This window comes from Brassica oleracea, chromosome C6, assembly GCF_000695525.1.
Source record: "Brassica oleracea var. oleracea cultivar TO1000 chromosome C6, BOL, whole genome shotgun sequence".
In the NCBI taxonomy this organism is placed as follows: Eukaryota; Viridiplantae; Streptophyta; class Magnoliopsida; order Brassicales; family Brassicaceae; genus Brassica; species Brassica oleracea.
In genome coordinates, this window is record NC_027753.1 from 28305637 (window position 1) to 28317157 (window position 11521).

The window sequence follows — 11521 nt, forward strand, 5'->3', positions numbered from 1 at the left end:
ATTTTTATTTGATATTGAAAACGTGATAAAGAAAGAATGTTTTATATACAAGTACTAATATTGACGATACAAACATAGAGGGAATCTCTTACTAGGAAACATTTTTAAAAATTACAATGAAAAGAGAATCATAATAATTAATTTACAAACTCGTTATGGTAAAAAATCTTACATTTTTCAATTACTGAAAGACATTTTATTGTTTTAAATTCTTAGATATCTTACTTTATGTGAATAACAAACATAAATTAAAATACATTCACTCTCCTTTCATTATTTTATCACCTTTTATCCTTTGATATTTTTAAGATAGTAAAATAATTACATTAATTTAGTATACTATTTATAAATAATATATACCAAGTCTGTATTGAAAATAAATTACCTTAAATAAACAAATAATATTACAATATAATGATTCAGTATTTAATAGAATATAATGAAACTTAAAAGCATATACTTTATAGTAAAATGTAAATAATAATATTTGAATAAACTGTTAAATAAATTTATTTATTACGTATAAATTGTAGATTAAATTGTAGATTAATAACATTAATTATATTTCTATAATGGTGTAAGTATCTATTCTAAATTTTTGGTATGATCCTATCTAATTGATCCTATATTTTTATTGTCCATTCCAGGTTATATATTTCTAATATATATATAAATACTTAGACAATTTTTGGACAAGATATTCTTACACAATTTTCTTAAAATCAAAAACAAATCTCCTACCAAAAATACATACAGATATCCTATGTTTTTTTTTGGTCGCAGATACACATAACCTATATTTATGTAAAAGCAAAAAAATTACCATGTCTTAAAGTTCAAAACCGAATTGGCTCTAAAGAACATTCAATTCTTTGTATACTCTAGATAAACTCTTAAGTTGAGAAAGTATCTTTACTCAAGTGGTTAAATGTGGTATACTTCACCGGAGCTTAGCTCCACTAAGTTGTGTTTTCTGCATTCTTTAGTTGGTTATGATTCGGGTTCGAAACCTTCAAAGTAGTACCAATTTAGGAAAAGAATAATGATAAAAAACTTTTCTTAACAAGTGAAAGAATTGTTTATTTTAAGTTCTAAGCATTTAGCCCAAAAATTTACACATGTACACAAAACCAGAAAAACACACATGCAGACAACAATTTTGGTAGCTGACAGACATTTTAAATCTAAAAACCAGATCGTCCAGTTTAAACTGGCGAAACAACAATCGGACCTAGACAAAACATTTGAAGCACAATCATCGTCTTTTTCTTTAGATGGACTACTAGGCAGTGATCTAAGCATCCTTGGAGTATCCAAGATTCTCTATCTTCTGAAAACGTTCATTTGATATGTTCTCGGGACACAAAGACGAAGAGAACAAATACCAATAAACAAATAGACAGCAGTAAACACAAATCCAACAATATCAACTATCTTCTGATGTACATTGGCATGTAAATTTTGACTTAAAGAGAATCAGTGAGAAAGAAACATGTATAACATATATATATATATATATATATATATATATATGTATATGTTTGAAAAAATAGAGTGGTAATATTTTGGGTAAAAGATTAGGAGATTTCTTTTAAAGAGCATTGGAGAAGGAAGAGTTGAGTAGATTGATAAAGGAAGCGGAAGAGAGAAAACATTCCAGAAATAGAAGGATTTGGTACACTAATGGAAAGGTTACGAAACAAAGAGACCTCGTCATGCTCACACTCCATGTGCTCCTAACAATTTCTTCTCTTTTTTTCTTATCCCGATGTTTTTCACTCTCACGAGTCTAGTTAAGTAAATTAAACCCCTTACGGCTCTAATATCTTTACTTTACAACTATTTGACCGTCAGCCAAATCGACTTAGGTTTTGATTGGCAGAGCTAATGAGAAAACAGTAAAAATATGCTACTCAAATAGTATGGTCTCATAAATGTATTTAAAAAATTGATTGTTAGAGCAGTAATAATTCATATAGAAAACTATCACATAAAATAAAAATATAATATATAATTTGTTTGTTTCTAAATAATATATATAATTATATTTATAATATATATATATATATATATTATTTTTATTTTTATTTACAATAATAAATTATATTCTAAATGTGAAAATTTGTTCTTTTTAAAATTAGAATATTTAAATTTAATTTTTTTTAATTTTAAAAATATAAATTTAATTTAGAAATTCTCTAGGATATCCCTTTTTAAGTTTTTGTCTTAAAAATAGCACTCAAAGAAGAAAATTACCAAAATAAGTTTTATTAAATGATAAAAATACAGTTTAAAAATACATTTTTACCCTAAGGTTAACTAATCTAGACCTATGGTTTAAAGTTAAGGGATAGGGTTTTGGGGATAGGGTTTCAAATTTAAAAAAAAAAAAATTAAAATTAAACTTTTCAAAATAAAAAAAACCTATTTTGGTCATGTTCTTTCTTGAGGTCTATTTTTGTGACAAAAACTTTAAAAATTCTATTTGAAAGAATTGCTCAATTTAATTTTGGATACAAATATAATTTTGTTAAATTATTGAATAATATAAATAAATTATATAATTTAAAAAAAAAAAAAAATATATATATATATATATAAATGCAAATGTTATACAAAAAGTTTCATGCGAAAGCATTGGGCAAAACACATTTATAGAGCATCTGTATATTCTGAATGCTATTCTAAATGTTATACTAATCATTCTTGATTGGATAATAAGCAGCATAATGGTTATGCTAATGGTTTGCCAATCAAACTCTAACTAGTATAGAGTTTTCTTTTGTTTCACAAAATGGAGTATATTTTTATATTTGATTATAAACAAATATCAATAAAATCATAACCTTCTAAATTATGTTTTCAAGCTACTAAGATAAAAATGTTTTAAGGCTTCAGTTTGAAATATTTTTAATATTAATATATATATATATTATATTTTGATCTGTGCTTTGAAGCGTGAGATTAAATTTTTACAAAGTTTTAGTTTAATGGAGAATATTTTTTTTTTTAATTTATGTTCATATGTGTAGATCAATTCAATTTTTTTTTTTCAATAATCACATTTAAAATTGTTAAAGTTAAAATTATTGGGTTAAAAATAGATAATAAGATTAATTTGTTAAAGTCTTATAATGTGTTATAATGCTTAGTTGTTAATTGTTAAACTTAAATTGACATTGTGCGTCCGATTATTTATGTTTTTCAAGACTTTCACTGTTGAGGAATATTTCCATGAGCAACTTCATTTTTAAGGTTGGATGAACCCTAAATTTGAGGTTTTAAGATGGTCTTCTCCAATGGTAAAATCTTAAATCTGACTTTATACAAGTATGAATAAGTTTATTCACTCGGAAAGAGGCTGGGTTTCTTAAAGATTGTAGCGTCCTCAAGACGACAATACATACATGGTATATATCTCTTATATTAGGTACTATGCTCCATAATTTAGCTACGTTATGGTCTTGGCTACATGGATTTTCAATTGCTGGACTGCCATGCTATTTGACCATTCATATTATACTATTGTTATCTCCAGGTAACATGGCACGTATAGAGATTCAGAAAAGGTGGTCTTATAAAAAAGACTGTTACATAGCCAGATATTGATTCTATATATTTAAAATAAAATATTTGTACGTAAGAAAAAACTGTAAGAATATTGCAAAAATAGCTTATTGACCCTGGCAAAATATGTTATTTATTTAAATCGACCCTGACAATCTCCGTTTCTAATTCTGTCCGACATTGTGATCACACAAGCAATCAACTAGAGATTATAATAAGATGGTTTTATCCATCAAACTAGCTATTTGAACCATTGTAGGATTGGTCCAAAATATGTTAAATAAACTATAAAAAGTTTTCCTAGTTTGACCATGAGATATATGTTTCTTAAGGAATAGCATGCTGACGACTTGCATGACGATCATGTGCATATAATCGACTGGTGCGTTTCTTTTGATACTTTATAGTACATCGATTATATACTTCCAGTAGTTTCATAAACTATATATTTATAATTCAGATGCCTCACACGTGTACTGCTTAAAATCACAAAACATCTCAAAACCTCACTTTTGTTGTTAATCACGATTAGCATATATGTTTAAGGCATCGTATCAACCATATTAACCACACATTATATTCGATACAATAATGACTATTTAAGTGGTCCCTAATCCATTCATTGTCCTTATTTTCCTCCCATTTTCAGACCAATGTACCATTTATAAATTTGTAATAACGCGTATTGCATGCGTGTAACAGTCAAGTCGCCACAAACACTCAGATTAGTATTTAACTTAATCTTGATTTTGCTAGAGATACTACTGTTAATTAAATAATAGTACAACCATAGGAGAACAAAGAGAAGAAGGCGAGAGAAGAAATTGAAGTAAAACCAAAGTTTCATGGGGACAAATAAGATATGCATGTTTCCTCCAATGATGTTAGTTCATTTGGTAAGATGAAACGCTATTGGAATTTGATAATCCCCTTTATTAATTATATTGATTATGTGTACTGTATATAAATACTAGTTGATAATTATTTAAACTAGTCAAAATCTATACTATGAAATACTATCAAGTTGATCCATTTACTAAAAATACAACGTATACATTTTATTTAGATTTGTTTCTATTTATTCGCCTTAGGAACAAGTGTAGAATAAATATTTTGTAACTTTGTTCCAACATAATTTCTGTTGGACTTATACTCTGACTATATCGAAAGTGAGAGACTGAGAGCATGATTAACCTCAGTTTCTTAGCCGGGGTTCTTAACTCATGATTTGATATTATTATTATTTTTTACATTTTTCGGCTAAGAGACAGTTCTTATATCTCTTATTTAAGAGACAGTTCTTACATTTTCTTATAGCATGAGTAACCCGGAGTTCTTAGGATGAGGTTCTTAGTGGAAGTTAAAAAACTGTTTCTTAACTTTTAACTAAAAAAGCTAAGAACCGGTTCTTAGCTTTTTTAGTTAAAAGTTAAGAAACAGTTTCTTAACTTCCGCTAAGAACCCCACTCTAAGAACCCCGGGTTATTCATGGTCTTAGTTTTTAAATAAAAAAATGTAAGAACCGTCTCTTATCCGAAGTTAAGAACTCTCATTAAGAAACCGAGGTTAATTGAGACTTTTTGAGAATATAAGATCGCTAGACAAAACAAATTCCAGAACTTCAATGAGAGATATGAGAAACACACATTGATAAACTTAGTGTTGTAGGAATGCTGAAAAACTGATTTCGAACTTTTCTCTTTATATAGTTTACAAAAAAAATCTTTTATCTTTATACCTCTCTTTCTTCGTATCTCTGTTTCTTTTAGCTTCTTTTGTTTAGAGAGAAAACGAGAGAGACATTTTTCTTCTTAACTTCTACGTTGATAATTTGGATCATTTTCTTGGACATTTCTTACATTAAACAGCTACCACTTGTCCATGCTTCTACTTTATGCACTAAACTAAGTTTACAGTCAAAACTAGAACTCTTGATTTAGCTGCAAACAATTCCAACAACTATTCTGGCTTAGTTAGCTTTGATTAAAACTTTTTATTCTTGTTAACGATTGATTAAAACTAACTAGTTACTCTTATTTTTCTTAATGTGTAGTAATTTTTTGCTACACAACTTTTGGATTTTTTTCATTGAACTTTCTATACAATTCCAATTGTTTTGTTGTTTATATTTGATATGCATCTGAATATGTATATAGTTTAATGGGTGTTTAGTATTTTAAAATGATATATGTAATTGATTCAACTTCAACAATTACAATAGTAAAAAAACATCAACACTTTTAAATAAACCGAAGTGTTGTTTTGGAGTAGTATTGTAATCTACTATATCGTGTGTTTTATAATATATTGCTAGAATTACCAACATGGATGGATAGTGAATGTACCAGAATCTGTAATAACACCACTTTGCTATTACTATATTATAATAGATGATTTAGAATATTTTAACATTAAACTTAATAATAGTTGATTTAGAATATTTTAACATTATACTTACGCCTTTATTGTAAGTAATAAACTATTTAATCTTTCATGTTAAAAAACTATGTTATCTTTCCATACGTTAACAAAACTGTTATGTTAAGTCTTGGATTTTGGTGCATAATTAAATTAGTAGACGACTGTGGAGGGCTCTTTGGCTAGTGCATCTGGACCTGGTAGTAGCCGTTGAAAGTCGACCCGAACTCTTTGGTAAAAGGGTTACACATTTGGAGGCACCGTAGCTCTCTCAGCATTTTATTCATTAATTTATATGATCCCTTGTAAAAATTACTAGTGCAGTAACTTATTAATAAAAGTAATTAGTTAAGGAAAACTTCGATTTCAGACAAGTGGACACGAGTTAGAAATGATGTGGCGAATGTCTATTGCACCTGAATCAACGTGATCGGGAGTGGTGAGGTGGGCTCAAGCTTCCGACGATAAAGCGAGACTGCTTTTTGTTGCTTTCCTTTTGTTTCCTTTTGCTTCCTTCTATCTTTATAACTTCTCAGTTCTTCCCACTCTTACTATGTTATTTCCATAAACCTAATTAAATCCCCAATTGAAGAAGAAAGCTGATGTGCCCTAGTCCGAGGATCAGTCCATGGAATCAGATCAGAACGAGGATCAGAACGTCCGGAACAACGCAACTGAGGTTCAATCCATCGATCGGGCCGAACATACCGCTCGGGCCGTGTATCGTCTTGACCCGCACTCGTCCGGATTGGAGCTTCAGCATAACCCACGACCAGATGGTCAAATCAACCGCACTGAAGTTCGCCTTTCCCGTCCTGTTCGTCATGCTAAGTCCATTGGTCAAGCCAGAAGTGAAGTTGTTCGAGTGGAATCCAAATCCGACCATGGTCTCTCTCTCTTAAGCCGTCTTGGCCGAACCGGCGATCGTTCTGATGAACTGATCCGACACTTCGATCAGTTCATGAACTTTGATCAGCCAAATCTCTCTAAGGCAAGACTCTTGAGGTTGTCCGAAGACTTAGCCACCTTTTGGCCCGGAACAGTCCATGAAAGTCACCCGTCCGTACATGAAGAACGAACCGGCCGTGTACTTCTTCTCACCGCGGGACGTGCTATCAGTTACACCGAACCTGGACAAGAGTAGCCGAAGAGTTCAAATCGACCAGTCAACATTATTTTCTGTGCTTTGACTAGATCTGGTCTTCTATCTATTTTCTATGTCTCTTTTTCATACATTCTACTTATTATCTTTGACTACAAGTTGTATAAGTATGAGAACACATCTTTGAGATGAGATAATCGATTTTCCTTATTCATTTTTGAGTGTTCTTTCTTTGTTCTTTGATTAGAACATTCTTGTTCCCTTGGTGAGGCTATCTCCAAGTGAATCCTCTTTCTTTAAGCCGGACTTGTGTGTCAAATCAAGCGGCCATTGAGAGTTCTAGTAGTATCATTGGGACTTCCGCATCCCTTTGTGTCACTAAACAATCCATCAAGTTCTCTATCTCTTCAGATCGAGTTCATATCATCAGATACGGTTGAGTGTTCGTTCCTTAGGGTTCTTCAAAAGCAATAATGAGAAACTATGGATAATGGATTTTTATTAAAAAAACGTATAAATAACATGTGATTATATAAAGCGGTGAATAATAAAATTACTCCGTATTGTGATTGTGTAAGATTACGAATAACATCTAGTAGTATTTTTCAAAACAATCAATTTTTTTTCTAAACATATCAATTCACCATGTTCTATTTATAATTTTATTTTAGGAATGATCATATCACAAAATAAAAATGTAAAATATTTAAGATATAGAGGTCATGTTAATATTTTTTAAATGATTTATTCCAAACAAATATTAAAACCATAATATTAAACGGATAATGTCTATATAAACCATGTATTATAAACCATGTATTATATATTATCAGTGTCATCCAATCATTTATGCTAATAGTCCAACGGCTTCAAACAACTAACTCAGAAATCGATTTGGTAAGATGTCCACAAATCTGGTCTACAAAAGTTTCGTAAGGCCATTAATAAAGTCATATAGATTCCATAATTAGTTTAATTTTCATATACTATATGGAAAGAAATATATACATCTATGTAGCTTTGTAACACTAACGTGGCACCATAAAATGAAATATGGATGATTAGTTTGCCGTGATCAAACCTAAAAGATGATTGGGTAAAATGTGTTACACGTCCATAACATTATGACTCAATAATTTGATGGAAGATAGAGATACATAATTACATTGTATACAGACACTAAGATCTTAGAAATCCAAAGGGTGAGGGGCAGTGGCGGAGCTAGAAACTTTTTTTACCGGGGGCATAATTTTTTTTCAAATAATATTTACTATTAAATAAATTATTTATATAAATAAATAAATATTTATTATTAAAAGTGATAAACAGCTGGTATTTTTAAATAAATATTTTTATTATTTATATGATTTAACATATAACTTAAATATTTTTAATAAAAAATGTATATGGTATTTGTAAAGAAAATAACCTAATCATGGTTCATGAGGAAATAATAAAAACCTAATTATCTCATCAAAATAGTTAACCAATGAAAAATATATAAAAGAGTTATTGAACAACGACAGTTAACAAATCTCTTTAAATTAAATACAAAAATGCATTGAATATTTTGTCATGGATATCAGTGTACATGCAAAATAGGAAAGTACCAATTATTTATTACGAGTGATAAATACGAGATTAAAAAAAAACTGAAATGGTGAGATGTGAGGCTTGAGCGAAGGTTTGGTAGGGGCAAGAAGAAAATTTCAACGGGGGCAAGACAAGGTGATCTAGTGAAACTTTGGTTAATTACTTAACGATTTGGATAAATATTTTGTTTTATCTGGGGCAGCTGCCCCCCTCTCCACTAGCGTAGCTCCGCCACTGGTGAGGGGACACTGGCATGAGTTCCTTCGTGGGGTTTGGCTTTATAAATTTCACTCTTTCTATCTGTCTCTTTCCCTCTTAGAATTTTCTGAAATTCTCTAGAAATTGATATCAGCCTTAGAATAATAGTGAACATGTCACATAATCGTTTTCTTAAAAATAAATTACGAGTGGAGCAAAAAAATTTGAAGTGCAATGAGTTTTCGTCAAGAAACCGTTTGCACAATAAGAAGTCAAATAAAAACGACAAATTTCTTATTTAGTTTTGAAAGAATTAAAATATACAACGCTTAATTACTATCTAATATTTAGAAATAATCTTAACTCTATATTCCACTCGCACAAACCCATTACAAATTAAGTATTTCAAATAACAATGGCATTAAAAATTCTGATAATGCTTTTTTTCTTAGAATTGATAGTGGCACTATTTGCATGCACTTAGTTAGAAAAAATAAGCCAACATACATTACCATGTATATATGGGAAATTGGTTTGTATAACGTCAAAATAAACCATAATTCACTGAATACCCAAAAGCCCTAGTTTTTAATACAACCATTGTCTTTTATGTATTAATTCTGTTTTTCCCTTCACGGCGAAACCTGCAAAAAAAAAAAAAAAAAACTCCTAATTATCAACTGTCACAATTACTCGTAGCTAAATTAGAATCATACCATCTCTTTTTTACCTTCATGTGGTAACTTTTGGGAAACTAAAAGGACTCGGTCGCCGGTTTGTTCACTCTCTTCGAACCCATCGCTTTCATCTACATTGTCGTCACCGTTGGACTTCTCTGCTTTTGAAGTCCGGTAAAAAGGGAATAGTCGAGCCAACTCAAAAATCGATTGCGAACAAGTGGCGTTACAGTCCAAGCGGAGAGAAGGAGAACCCGAGCGTCTTCTCTTTTACAGAGGCGAATCGACTGAGAGTGGTGTCAACACTGTAAGTTCTCAGTTTTGTGTATGCCATTCTATGCTTGCTCTGCTCGTTTCCCTTATGTGGGATATCGTAGTTTTATCTGCCTCTAAGTTGTTAAATCTAACTCACCGGTTTAGTTGCATGTTGGATCTGGTAGCCATAGTTCCCCGAATTAATTGAGGGTGTTACTTACATGTTTTGTTGGAATCATACGTTTACTGCAAATTTTTAGGTAAATTTTTGTTTGTAATCGAAAGGAACAAATGAGGGTAGAACTATATTTGTGCTACTATGCTATGTTACGTGGAATAGTGTAATAACTATGTGTGAAATTAAATATTTTATCTTATAGTTGTGTAACTGTATCATTCCGTGTAGTGTGTGGGAATGAAGTTCCATAGTAGCATATGTTGTGTTTCCATTCCATTTCATTGAGTTGAATTTTCATTCCATTTAATTCAATTCCATACTATTTCGGACGGACAATGCTATGTTCCATAGAACTTATTATCTTTGGCTCTGTTTCACTACTACTTTGTTCATCGCATATTCTCTTTTTTTAATCATACCCCACTGACCTGCAATTTTTCATTTTCCTTCTTTTTTCAGGTTTGTCATGGATGAGTTGGACCTTCTTAGGGGTTAGGATGGGTTGGTGTCCTAAACAATTTTTGTAATATGGAATAGAATATGTCGGCTATTCCGTATAGAATGGATGTCTTCATTTTTTATACCGTACATATGGAATGGGAGAAAATTATAAAATAACTCAAATAGGTGATATGTGTACTTGTACGTCTTCATAAGCTTATTTGTAAATGTCACCCTTAACAATTATTGATCAATATTGTATTGTTTACACTTTAAAGTATATTATTACAATTACCGATCTATATTGTATAATTTAACCGTATATAAATTTATGTACTATTTCCAGAGTTGCATATTTGGGTGTACGGTTTTAAAATGTGTGTATGGTTTACAAATTAGAGATTAGGGTTTAGTATTCCCAATTATGTTGTATACTATTTATTTTGTTGTATTCTATTTGGGGTTAGTGTTTACATTTGGGTGTACATGTTCTAGGGCTTCAACGTAACTCTTTTTCTCCTTTTATAGATAGTCGAAATATGGTAAAAAGAGATTTTAGACTTTATGGATCATGGTAAAAAGAGATTTTAGACTTTATGATCATACGAAGTGCCGTTTATATGAACTGTTTATCAAAGCCGTGACGTTCTCTCCGATACAAAATCAATATTTTATAATACCAGTTAAGCGTTTTTATAATATTAATAAATTATAATACAAATTAAATACACTCGTAAGAATATTTCGTTGGACCTGGATCGTTTGCATGGGGAGATGAGCCGTGCATTGTGAGCTGTATAAAGAAGAGTGTGAGAACTGAACATAAGTTAACCAAGCAAATCCTGAGTTTATTACAAAAAAAAAAAAACTTTTTTCTTCTTCCTTCCTTATTGTTTTTGAAGAAGTGAATCTGGACGAAGAACTAAGACCGTCAATATTGAAACTTGAACCATTAAATTCGTCAAAACAAATATATTCAAATATCTTATTTTCGAATTCTTGCTTGTATTTAAGCTTCTTGATTCACCAAGAAAACGAGCTATTTTTCATTTCTTTTTCACATTTTTCTCTTCCTCTTCTTCTTCGGGGTCA